General features: G+C 39.0%; 1 long non-coding RNA gene across 1 annotated transcript in view; it reads right to left on the reverse strand.

The window, feature by feature from the left end:
• Positions 1-710: 710 nt before the first annotated feature.
• Positions 711-12,568, reverse strand: part of LOC122810240 — a 61,773-nt gene continuing 49,915 nt past the window's right edge. Inside the window, exons 2-3 of the long non-coding RNA XR_006366068.1 lie at positions 4,045-4,477; positions 711-3,567 (exon numbers count right to left, since the gene is read on the reverse strand). This is a non-coding gene — a long non-coding RNA (uncharacterized LOC122810240). The remainder of the gene's footprint in view (positions 3,568-4,044; positions 4,478-12,568) is intronic.

Consider the following 12,568-nt stretch of genomic DNA (forward strand, 5'->3'; position numbering starts at 1 on the left):
TTCAGATAATACTTCATAAATTCCACTAGCATATGTTATGTATCATAGAAGTGACAACAATATCGTGCTGAGTTTCAGTGCTGCAGATTTGAAAAGAAGAAAATGCAGTAATGAAATACTGACTTTAAGGTTTAGTTTGGTAGATTTGCTGCATCTAATATGTTCAGATCAAATAGGTAAATAAACCAACATCATTAAATTAATTGATATTTAATTCATTTTAGATTAGATACATCTTCTCTCTAACTGTATGATACACCACAAAACAGAAAAAAAATACACAAAGTGCATATCACTAAGGCATTTGCTTTTTTACAACAGATTCTCCTAACTCAATTTTTTGAAGACAAAAATAGCAGATACAGTTTGTAAAAATAACACCTTGTAAAATGAGGTAGCTCCACTTTATTCTTTTGTATACTCATTGCTTATGCTGATGTCCACAGGAGTCAAGAGTCAGCATGCCATTAGGAAAATACCAAAAGATTTATGCAGCAAAGATATATGACAGGGACTTTATTTGTATTTATGTGCTTTTGTACCACCACCCTGTATTCTGTGTATGATGACAGTACTGGAAAATTAATCCATATGCCTAGAATGTGAATAGAACCTACAGACACCTGGTCTTCTGGCATCAAAGACAAGTGTGTGTTACCTGTTGTGCCATTTGCACAGTGTATGCATAGGTAATGCTGGCCAAAAGAAAAGGCAGGCAATGTTTAAAGATCTTATTCTGAGTATTTCTGAAGCACTAACAGTGATAGTACTTATATCTCATGAAACTTGTAGAGCAAGCTATAAACTGTATAATTTAGTTGTGGTTAGATAACAACCAGGTGTATAGATTTTTTTTTTAGAGGGGATTGGTGTAATGGTTAAGGTGTTTACCTTACAAACACTAGGTACAGAGTTTGATTCTTACAATGATGTCATTCCACTATCATTCTGACAGATATAATTTACTGTCCTTGGTCTTCCAAGTGTGAATTAACAAACAACTCTTTAAAAAAAAAAAAACTCCAAATGTGAATATTTCAGAGAACAAAAAATCCAACAATGCTTCTCTGTACAGACAAATCCAATTTCAAAAGAAGCAAACAAATCAAAAATGAGCTTTAACCACAGACAGACTTCATTTGATAAAATAAAAATAAATAGCTTACAACATGGGCAAGCTTTCATGTTAGAAAATACATTTTCAAAGATTAAATGATACTACAACAAATGACAATCCTTAAAAATCATGTGCAATCATTTTTAATTAAGGCAAAAGTGGCAGGTGATGGTTCTCAACTGCAGACTGTGCATTCTTGTTTTAGACTCTACCAATATTAATTAAAACAATTCAGTTCAATATTTCTTCTGGGGGGTTATTAAATGCCCTTCCCCCACAATGATGTGTTCTGAGATTCAGAGACATGATAGCAGTAACATGATAAGATCTTACTATCATCTAATTTGAATGTCTCTGAATCAAAGTTACTACCATGACATGCAATTCAGAACAGTACATTGCTGCTTGTGCAGGCATTGACTTTCCCAGTCACAGTCACAGACGCACAAGTGCACAAAACACAAAGACACATAGACCACAGTACCTGTACCTGTTCCTGAATTGCTCGTCCTCCCATGATTCACTCCCACTCCGATGCCTGTCTAGAAGTCAGTGCTGTTGTGGCAATTTAATGTTGAATAGTCCCTGGTGGATAGCGATTCCTCCACCTCTGATCTCAGTACTGCTTTACACTCCATTATAGCACAAGTCTTTTGAGTAATTCCTGGTGGCTAGTGTTCCCCCCACCCCCTTTCCCTGTATTATTGCTTGTGCTGTTAAGGCACTGAAATGAAATACATCCCTGGTGACTAGTGTTCCCTCCACCCCTGATTCCAGTACAGATGTCTGTGCTCTTAAAGCATTGAACTTAAATGTAATAAATCAAAGTAAACTTTATTGTCACTTCAATTTACACAAGTGCGAACCGAGCAAAATTATGTTTCTTCGGATTCAGTGTGCATACAATACATAGACTACATTTAGCATGACAATAATACACAAAAATTCTATAGACACAGATGACAAACACAACAATAATAAATACTTGCATTATTGTACTGATTTAACAGCTTGTCACTCATTACTAGGTTATTAGCTTATTTTCACTGGAAACTTTTAACTTAAGTGATTGATTTAAGGCCTACATTTATATTGTTATTTTTACAGTACAGTTTAATTACTGCTGACTTTGCTGTCTGGGTGTGGGTAAGTCCTTGTTATATATTGCACTGTAGAGACTTTTCAATATTGTTGGATTACTGCCTTAAGGTCCAGTGTGAAGGGTACTGTTCTAAGAGTTCAGTAATCTGATGGCTAGTGGAAAGAAGCTGTTTCTGAATCTTGTGGTTTTACAGCATATGCATCAAAAGTGCTTTCCTGATGTTAAATGTGAGAACAGCTTGTAAGCAGGATGAGTGCTATCCCTGGTTATTTTCTTTGCCCTGCTAAGACATCTGGACATGTGCAGGTTTTATATGAACAGGAGGGAGTTCCTGATAATCCTCCCAGCCACATTCACTACCATCTGGAGGGACTGTTGCTTGGAAGCAGAGCAGCTTCCATACTATACTGTAAAGCTGTTTGTCAGTATACTTTCGATGGTGCCCCTGTAGAAGGTTGTAAGAGCCATTGATGGTAGGTTTTCTCTTCTCAACCTTCACAAGAAGCGAAGCCACTGGTGCACCTTCTTAATGATTACATCTGTGTTGCAAACTAGTTACATAAACCATTTTGCACAATGTCAAACCATACAGAACAATTTTCAGTAGACATTGCAGGGACTAACACACTTTGCCTGTGCTTGAGGCTCATACCTGTCATAAGCAAACTAGGAATATATATGATTCTGCAGCACTAACTTGTATGATTCTGCATTGCAATTAAAGCTAACATTGCAGGCATTTATTGTAGTCAAAGTTAATACTACAGCTTCTAGAGTTACAATATTAACAGTTTTATTAACATTCAATATCAGAAACAACATAATAAAGTTCATATTTAAGCAGTTCTGTGTAGCCAGTGAAGAGGCCTGATGGATCATGGAGGATGACAATAGACTACAAAGGCCTGAATTGAGTTGCAACAACACTAGCAGCCACTGTTCTGACAATGTGACCATCATGAAGAAAATATTATCTTTAGTTGCTGGACTATATCATGCACTTAACCAATGCCTTCTTCTCAGTTGCAGTAGCATAGGACAGCAAAGCTGAATTTTCTTTTACCTTAGAATGGTAGACAGCAGACCTTTCAAGTGTTACCAAAGAATATGTACAGAGCTCCACCCTTTGCCACAGAATGGTAGCTGGATACTTAGCTATACTGCAACTGGAAAAAGTGACTGTGTTGGCTAGAGTGAGTCCTGAAATATGGAGACTGAATGGCTGAATGAATGAAGATATGTATGCTAAGTCTGAAATGCCATTTCTCAGAATATTCACTTTTCTCAGAGGCTACCTATACTCTGACATTAGGTGATAGGAGTCCCACAGTGCCGCTGTCAGGATCACCTATGATAAGAAATAAAAACAACAAGCAGATAAATAGACTAAAATAGATCAAAAGATTTTCTTACATGAATGATATGTAAACTATAATTGATGCTAAAACAATACAAATGTTACTCTCAGTTAGTCCTGAATCTAAGGGTATATACAGTAATAATAATAACCAAATGTATGCTTATCAAGTACAGGTGGTCTTGCAGCCTGCAATCCAGATGTTCCTGCATGAAAGGAAAGAAGGCTGATAAGTATCACAATGCAAATAAAATAAGAAACAGTGAAAAATCCCCTTTACTTGTGTAGATTAAGAATGTTCTCATGTGAAAATCTACTGACCAGTTTACTTCCCCCCAGCACCCTCCTCTATCTCTCTGTTACTGTGTCATTTGACCGACAGCACTGACTCTAGATTTATCAGACATATAAGATACATGGACATAAAGATATAATAGTGACACTTACAAATATTTTTATTTTGCATACCTGGAAGTACCGTTTGAGACACACTGAGTCTGTCATCTACTTCAACACCAACATCACAGATTCTGTCTGAACTTTGTGCCAAGCTATCTGGATCTCTGACAGTGGACAGGAACTCCTCTGTTTCAGTTAGTGTTGGTTCAGTAGCAGGACCACCTTCTGTAGCCACCTGTTCCCAGGCAACTGCAGCTGCCCTGTGGCAGGCAGGGGTTCTCATATCACTGGATCTGTGTCATATTTGGGAGTAAATTTTCCCATGCCATCTGACAGCATTGATGTTATTAGCCACCTGCTGCATATCTTGTCTCAGGCTGATTGGTCTCCTCTTCCTAACATGAAAACTCCATGGTGACATAAGGCCTGGATAATTACCTCATTTTCTGCATTAATGAATGTCAGTTTGATGGGTACAGACTTCTTCTTGGCTGTCATATCCCTGTGTGAGATGAAACAGAAAAAAAACACAAAATTAAATTTATAATACATAAACAGGATAGCTGTGGCCTGAATTATGCATGAATATATGCTTACATCATGTACACAGCAATTTAAAAGGTAATGCTCCCTATGAGTACACACAAGTTAGGACCTCTCCACCAAAAACATATATATTAATAAAATAACAACAAATATAATACATAAATACAGAATGATACCACAGTGCAAGGACAAAATGATTGACTTCAACAATTGGCTATGCTTCTGTGTCATTCTAAGGGGATCCAGTATCTGTCTGCCTGGGATGACATGATTGACAGACCACAATGCCTTGCCAGAGATGGCCTGCACCTGTTGCCCTTGGGATTCCAGATACTGGCTAAGGCTCTTGCCACCCCTATAGTGCCTTTTTTAGGCAAGGTTCAAATTACAAATTTACCACCGTAACAGGTACAAGCAAGCAAAATCTGAGGGTAATGCTACTCAATGCTAGAAGTCTAAACCTCAAAATGCATTCACTCAAGGCACTCTTAAAATGGAGATCATTGACATCTGTGCAGTGACAGAGACCTGGTTCAAGGCTCCAGAGAGCAACCCTGCATCACCAGGCTATAATTCATTCCACACCTTTTGGCTACCTAATCTGGACCCAAACACTAAAGGTGGAGGTGTGTCCATATTCATTAAGGATATCCACACCTTCAGGCTAGTTGCCCAGCATAATGCATCTGAGATTATCCAAGGTGCAACTAACTCTGGGCAATACCGCAATCCAAATTGTAACTTGCTACAGATCCCCCACCATGCCCCAGAATTCCCACCCCTCATTTCTTGATACACTGGAAAATATTAGGGTACAACCCAACATCCTAATAATGGGCAATTTCAAGTACCCCACCATTAACTGGGAAAACTATTCATGTACCAACTCTTTTGCTGAATGTTTTCTAGAATTCATAAATTCCAATGCCTTGGATCAGCTTATCCACACCCCCACCAGGCAGCAATATCCTAGACCTGTTCATTATCAACATGGGTGACCAGTGTTCCACATCAGAGGTCAATTCCTTATTGGTCATATCCGACCACAAGCTAATCAGCCTAGACATCCACATCCCACTCCCACCCACATTAGGGAAACCACTGTAAAATATTTCTCCAAAACCAACTTCATGCTTCTTAAGACAGAAGTGGCAAACTTCACAACACCCATGCAGATAAACAATAGAGGTACAACTGCTGAATCCTACACAAATGCACTTTATAAGCACTTACATAAGTGCAAGGATCGTGCTATCCCTAACAGAACCAAGATGCTTTCCTCCAAAAAAAGGAAGCCAATCTGGTGGTCCCCTGCCATAAACAAACTCTACAACAGAAAAAAGAAACTGTTGCAAAAAAGAGTAAAATCCCATGACTGGAAGAACTCCCTGGTCAGCCTCAGTAAGAAGTTGAGATCCCTCATAAAATCCTCCAAAGCTAGTTATGAAAACAAAATCACCACTGATTCTAAAGACATCCACAAAGCATTCTATGGCTATGTCAAGAATTTCAATGGCAGCACACAGATCTGCTCTGAGTTACAGCACTATGGCACTAAATATACAGAACCAACTGATATTGCCAGCATCCTGGCAGATAGGTTCAGTGCTAAATTTACACCCCCTCACTCCCTAAAGGGTCCAACTTTATACTAGAAGAATGCAAAGTTCCTGTAATCATGGCTGCACAGGTAAAAAACACACTCTCCAAAGCCAAGAACACAGCATCCATGGGACCTGACAACATCCCAGGCTGCATTCTATATGAACTACAGAATGAACTGGCACCCCACCTAAGCAACATGTTCAATCATAGCCTCACCTCAGGCTTTTTACCCACTGAATGGCACACAGTGACGGTTATCCCACTCCACAAAGGAGGAGCCACCACAGACCCCGGGAACTACCACCCCATTAGCCTAATGAGCCTGGTCTGCAAGGCCATGGAATGTATCATCATGGAACTTATAAACAAAGACATTGGTAATCTCCAAACTCTGGACCCCACCTAGTTCAGGTTTGTAAAAGGCAGATCATGTCTCCTAAACCTGACTTGACTTCTTTGAAGCAGTCACCAAAGCTGTAGACGAGGGTAAGGTGGTTCACACAGCCTATCTAGATCTCGCCAAGGCTTTTGACACCATCCCCCACTCTGGAATTATAGATAAACTCATTAAACTAGGTATAACTCCCTATGTCACAAGATGGGTTGCCAACTGGCTCACTGACAGAACCCACACTGTGAAAGTAGCAGACTCAAAATCTGACTTCAGACCAGTGACAAGTGGAGTACCACAGGATTCAGTCCTGGGTCCTCTCCTGTTTGGTATCTACTTTTCTGAAGTACAAGCTAACATAGAAGGTCTTTGGCTACCGAAGTTCACAGATGACTGCAAACTAGGAGCCATAATTGAAACGCCTAACGATGTGGACATCTTACAAAAGGGCCTCACTGAGACAGATGCCTGGTGTCAAAGCCATGGCCTCAAGCTCAATGCCAAAAAGTGCATTGTCCTCTCCTTTGGTAATCTACTTAACACCAAAAGTGTGATAAGAGACCTTGGGACACAGGTGGACAGTGGTCTCTCCTTTGATAATCACATCATCACAGTAGTCAGGAAATCCTTCTATGTGGCACACCTCATCACAAACGGTTTCTCATCCAGGAAAAAAGAGGTAATTGTTCTCCTCTACTCATCACTCATTAGACTCATTATAGAGTACAATGCTCCTTTTGGTATATACCTCACAAGACATCTACAACAACTGGAAAGGCCACAGAAATACCTCACAAAGAGGATTACTGGCCTCAAACAGATGCCCTGTGCAGACCATCTCAAAAAACTCCAGTTTTACTCCATCTCATATTGCCTACTCAGAGGTGATCTCTGCCTAACATACAAAGCTATGTCAAATCCAGAGTTGTTGGACATGCTCCACTTAAAGAAATCCCAATTCCTTCAAGCTACATGCTCTAGAAACCTAAATATTGTCACCACAATAAACAGAACATGCTGGAGGGATAGATTCCTATCCCAGAGACTTCCCATACTCTGGAACAAACTACCTCTCTATATCAAACAAAGCTCCTCGTTAGCAATCATCAAATAAAATCTTGATGATTGGGTGGGAAATAGGAAATTCACCCCAGGGATCACCTCTGTGGCTCTGCTTAACAGGGGTGCATGAAAATAATTTTCTTGGGTGGCAAAAGCCAGGGTACCTTTTTGGCTTGGCTTGTATAGGCCCTAGGGCAGATAGCCTAGTATCCAGGGGTGGCTCGTGCTATAGGACTGCAGGACTGCAGCTCCCCCCACCTGTAGAATAAAGAAATTAAACAATAAAATTAAAAAAACATAAAAATTCACAGATTCCACGCATGTTTGCGTGGTTCCTGACTGCTGTGTTATGCAGACCAGAACTCCATGCACGCTCATTCCAGAGCTCCAGACTGCTCTGTTAGACAGTCTGGATAGGGAAGGCAGGAAACTCCACCCTTCCAGACCAGAGGTCTGTGCATTGATGACTGCACAGACTGAAAGGTCACTGGACTGCATCGCCCACAGCATGGAGGCTCCAAACAGGTGTGTGTGTGTAATGCCCCAGTTGCTACATGGTGGTGGGTAGAGAATAAGACTTGAATGCTGTACCTTGAGCCTAGGTGGCAGAAGCCTGAATTCCCTACCCACCACCATTTATAAAAACATTGCAGATTTTTCCCTCATACTTGTTCTATTCCTCATAAAATCTGTGGTTTCTGTATTTTTGTGTCCTTGCAAAGCCAGTAGAGCATTGGTGCAGTGGTAGCATTGTTGCCTGACAGCTACAGGTTCTCTGGTTTGATTCTTGGCTGGGGTGCCTTACCTTTTCTATGAAGTCTGTATGCTCTCCCTGTGTTTGTTTCCTCTAGTGTCCCCCCGTCTTACAAAGACAGACATGCGTCTGTCTGGAGTGTTCTTCCCTGAGCCTCTGCTAAAAATTAGCTTTTGTTCCAAGTCAGACTTTCCTGGTTAACAAATGTTAAAAATGACATGCATTTGAATATCAGACTTCATATTTTTCAGAAAGTGCATGGTAACACAAAAGCTTTTATTTTAACAATTTTCTAAGTGTATAAGATGGGTATTTGAAATTTGTCCCTATTTTGGGACTGTATTCCCCCCTTATTGGCTTCATCCAGGTTTTTTGTGCTAAGGTTGAGAGCTATGGTAAGAACTGAATTCACTGAATATGTTTGGGGGCTATATTGCCCCATTACTGGCTTTTCCTGGGTGTTTTTTGCTAAGAGATTGAGAGCTATGGTGAGAACTGAATTCACTGAATGTTTGGGGGCTGTATTCACCCATTAATGGCTTTGTTCAAGTGTTTTGTGCTAAGAGGTTGACAGCTGTGCTATGGTGAGAACTGAATTCACTAAATGGTAGCCATTTAAGTTTCCGTCTTCCTCTTTCACAAAACAGCTGATTTGGCATAGTGGTATGTTGTTCTGACTATTTTGCACAGGGTCCTGGGTTTAAGGCTTGACATTGAAATGTATGGTGGTAACACAGCATTTTATTCTAGCAACTTTCCAACATTATACAAGCAATGCTTAAAATGTGTCCCTGGTTTTGGGGCTTTTGTCCCCCCCCTCCACAATAAACTATGACTTTTTCCAGATTTCTTTGTGCTGTAAAGTTCAGAGATACAGCTATGTGAGTAGATTTTACAAGGAGCTGAGAGCTGCAGGGGAGCAAAAGTTTAGTGCTGCTTATGCTGAACCTGCTTGCCTTGTTAATAGCACAACAGGTAGCATACTTTTGCTTGATGCAGAAGGCTGTGGGTTCTACTCCCACAGTAGATAGATGCATTGCTGATACTGTACTGTGCAAAGGGGGTGGATGCTGCACTCCTTTTTGGCGAAGATACCTAGTAACTATGAACCTGTTATCAGTTTGCCATCCATTCCCTATTGCAATATTGCTAGCTTATCATTTTTTTAGTGTAAGATAGGCAATTTATTCCTCAAGGGTAACAGGCACTTTATTTGTAGATGAAACAATGAAATGCAAAGTTGTTTGCTAGCAGCAATCTCTTCATTAGTTACAGATCTCTTTAATGTGGAATTATTTAGATGACTTTTACTTCTTCAGAGATTGTGCATATGTACTGATACTGGTGGACTGTAGAGGTTTGAGTAGACTTTTATGATGGAAATGTTCTGAATTGGGCAGTTTTGTCATTACTGGTGCATGCATTTTGTTTCATTGTTTACTGGAAAAATTTCAAAACAATAAATTTAAAACACCCTCTAAAACTGTACTGTATTGTACAAGGAATATAATTTAAGACAATCAGGAAGGTATATGAAAGAGCATGTGTATGTTTCTTGTGAAAGGGGCCTGTGATTTGAAAACAGCCCAAACCCAAAGTTAATCTGCCACTAGCAAAATGTATTTTCTTTGAATGTGGGTTTCAACGCTGTTTCAGTGAATGTGAGTTTTCAAGGGCAGAGAAGTTTTAATGCTAAGTCTGTTTTCATTGTGAGACTGCATTGCTTTGTTTAGCAGATATGACATCTATTAGTGTTTGCTATGTAAAATGCAAAATAAAACTTTCAAATGAAGTCCAAATCATCGCAGAAGTAAAGCAGTATGCACATTAGTGTTTATGTTTTTTGTTTTTTGGCTTTTCCCGGTTAGTGTTTATGGTAAATGGGGGGAAGCTCCATTCGATCATGATTTTGTGAGGGGGGAAGGGCAGCAAGCTCAGACAGCCCCGGCCGAACTATACCTCTCAACTGTCCAGATTTTTGCAGAATGAAGAGATTTTTGCTTCTTATTTTTGGTTTGTTCCTCATAAAATTTATGGTTTTCTGTCAAATCATTTAGGAATGAAGTCACTAAATAATGACAGACTCTGAGTTTCAGACTTCATAACCTTCAGAAAAATGCATGCTAAAGCAAGATCTGTTAATCTATCAACTGCCTCAGTTTATACAAGAGCAATTTTTACTACTGTTTATATGTTCCCCCCATATATTTGGCCTTGTCCAGATTTCCTGCATTAACAGGTTGAGAGGTACATGCAAATAAATTGCTTATAGAATTAGGCATATCCAAACCTCTCAACTGTCCCAGATTTTGGCTCAAAATGTTGCTCTTCCCCTAATAATCCCTCCGTAAAATGGCAATTTTGAAAGAAAACACGGAGGATTTACAATTAATAAATAACTGTAATAATCAGTTATAGATTGCTTTTATTTCAGAAATGCATGTAGATTCTTTTATTTTGTCAGCTTCCCAAGTTAGCAGTACTAATATTAAAAAGTGTCCCTTCTTTGACAGGTTCCCAACTGTATTGTGCGGCTATTTTATATTTTTGAATCACATTTTTGGTCCATTTGTCATAAAAGTGTGTTTTTTGGCAAATTAGTGGCAAATTATTAAAGACTGAAGTTAGAAAATAATGACAGACATTTCAGTTTCAGATTTCATACCCTTCAGAAAATTCATACTAATGCAAGACCTACTATTCTAGTATCTTTCTAAGTTTATAAGAGCAATATTTAAAAATTGTCTAAATTATTTTTGGGCCTTTGTCCCACTTCTATGTATGGCTTTGTCCAGATTTCTTGCTTTGAGGTTGAGAGGTATGACAAATGTGTCAGGGCCATCGCAGTCAGCTAGAGACATTTCAAATTGTGACATACTTGTTGCACCCCACTCCCTCATGTAGTGACTCTGGATGTGTCCAAGCAAGGCAAGGAGCAGTTATGCAGTGTAAATATGCATATTATCCCCCCATCCAAGTTAGACACAAGTACAACAATGGCTTTTCATTTGTCCTTGATTTTGTAGAATGTTCTGGTTTCTGTCATATTTGTATACCGTTGATTTATGCTTATTATTATTTAGAAAATGCCTGTTGCTCTGTGTTTAAGTAGCAATGCTTTAATGACCATCTGATAAGCTTGTCTGAGATTGTAAGATGCAAGTAAGCTTTAATAAGCATACTGTTAACGAATTGCCAACATTGAAAGCCTTTCTGTTGTTGCCATGCTGAGAATACTTACATAACTAGATAACATATAAGCCTTGAGTATTGAAATGCATATGACAGTATTTGTAATAAAGGACAGGATTATATTATTTTAAGAGCTCATTACAGGCTTTACCTGCAAACTAAACAGAATGCCAATCTATCATGTGTGGTCCATATCCTGTGCAGTAATCCTTTAAGCAATGTATGTTGAGTTTGTTTCCTGTTTGCTTTTCATTTTTTACTTTGATCATGTTTTCCCCATGAAACAAGTAGATAGTTGTTGTCAGGCAGCAGGTCTTTTTTGGATAAGAAACATTTTTACAAGTGGGGTTATCACAGAGATTGCTACTTTCAGCATGTTACTTGGTACTTTAATAAAGCTGAATATAAATTATAATTAGAACTGGAGTGCAAGGAGAAGTGGTTTGAGTTGAGTGCTGCTTGTTTTTCTTATACTTGATTTTGACTAGCATTCCAGTAATGTATTTAAAAAGTAATTTATTTTTTCATGCCTCACAACCTTTTTGTTTCCATTTAGATATTAAGTAAGCTGCTATGCAGCCAATGGATTAAAATATTTTTTCTTCTACACTTTCCTTTTTTCTTGATTGGACTCTCATAATGATGGTTTGGCACCCAGGACAGTGTATTTAATTAAAGTTACAGTTTTTGTGGTTTTGAGCATAGCTCCTCCCCTTTCTAGTTGGCCACACCCATTCCCAATTGACCCCACCCATTCAGCTGTCTCCTGCAGCTCCCTTTGATTTGAAGTCACCAGCCGCCACTGCTAGTACCTACCTATGAACCTATAACAGTTTTGTAAAGCAAAGGACAAGTTGTATAACTGTGTAATACATCAAAGCATTAACAATACTAATTCACAATGTACAAGTAGAAATGTAGAAAACTATTATAGTGCCATCTCCACTGTTGTGGAGGGCATCCAAGAAGATACATTTTTTGTGCTAACACATGTAAAAATACCTGACCTTGCTATGACTGCACTCTTCTGCAATAACTGTTCA

This window comes from Protopterus annectens, chromosome 8.part1 (genome assembly GCF_019279795.1).
Source record: "Protopterus annectens isolate FY-2018-M chromosome 8.part1, PAN1.0, whole genome shotgun sequence".
Classification (NCBI taxonomy): Eukaryota; Metazoa; Chordata; order Ceratodontiformes; family Protopteridae; genus Protopterus; species Protopterus annectens.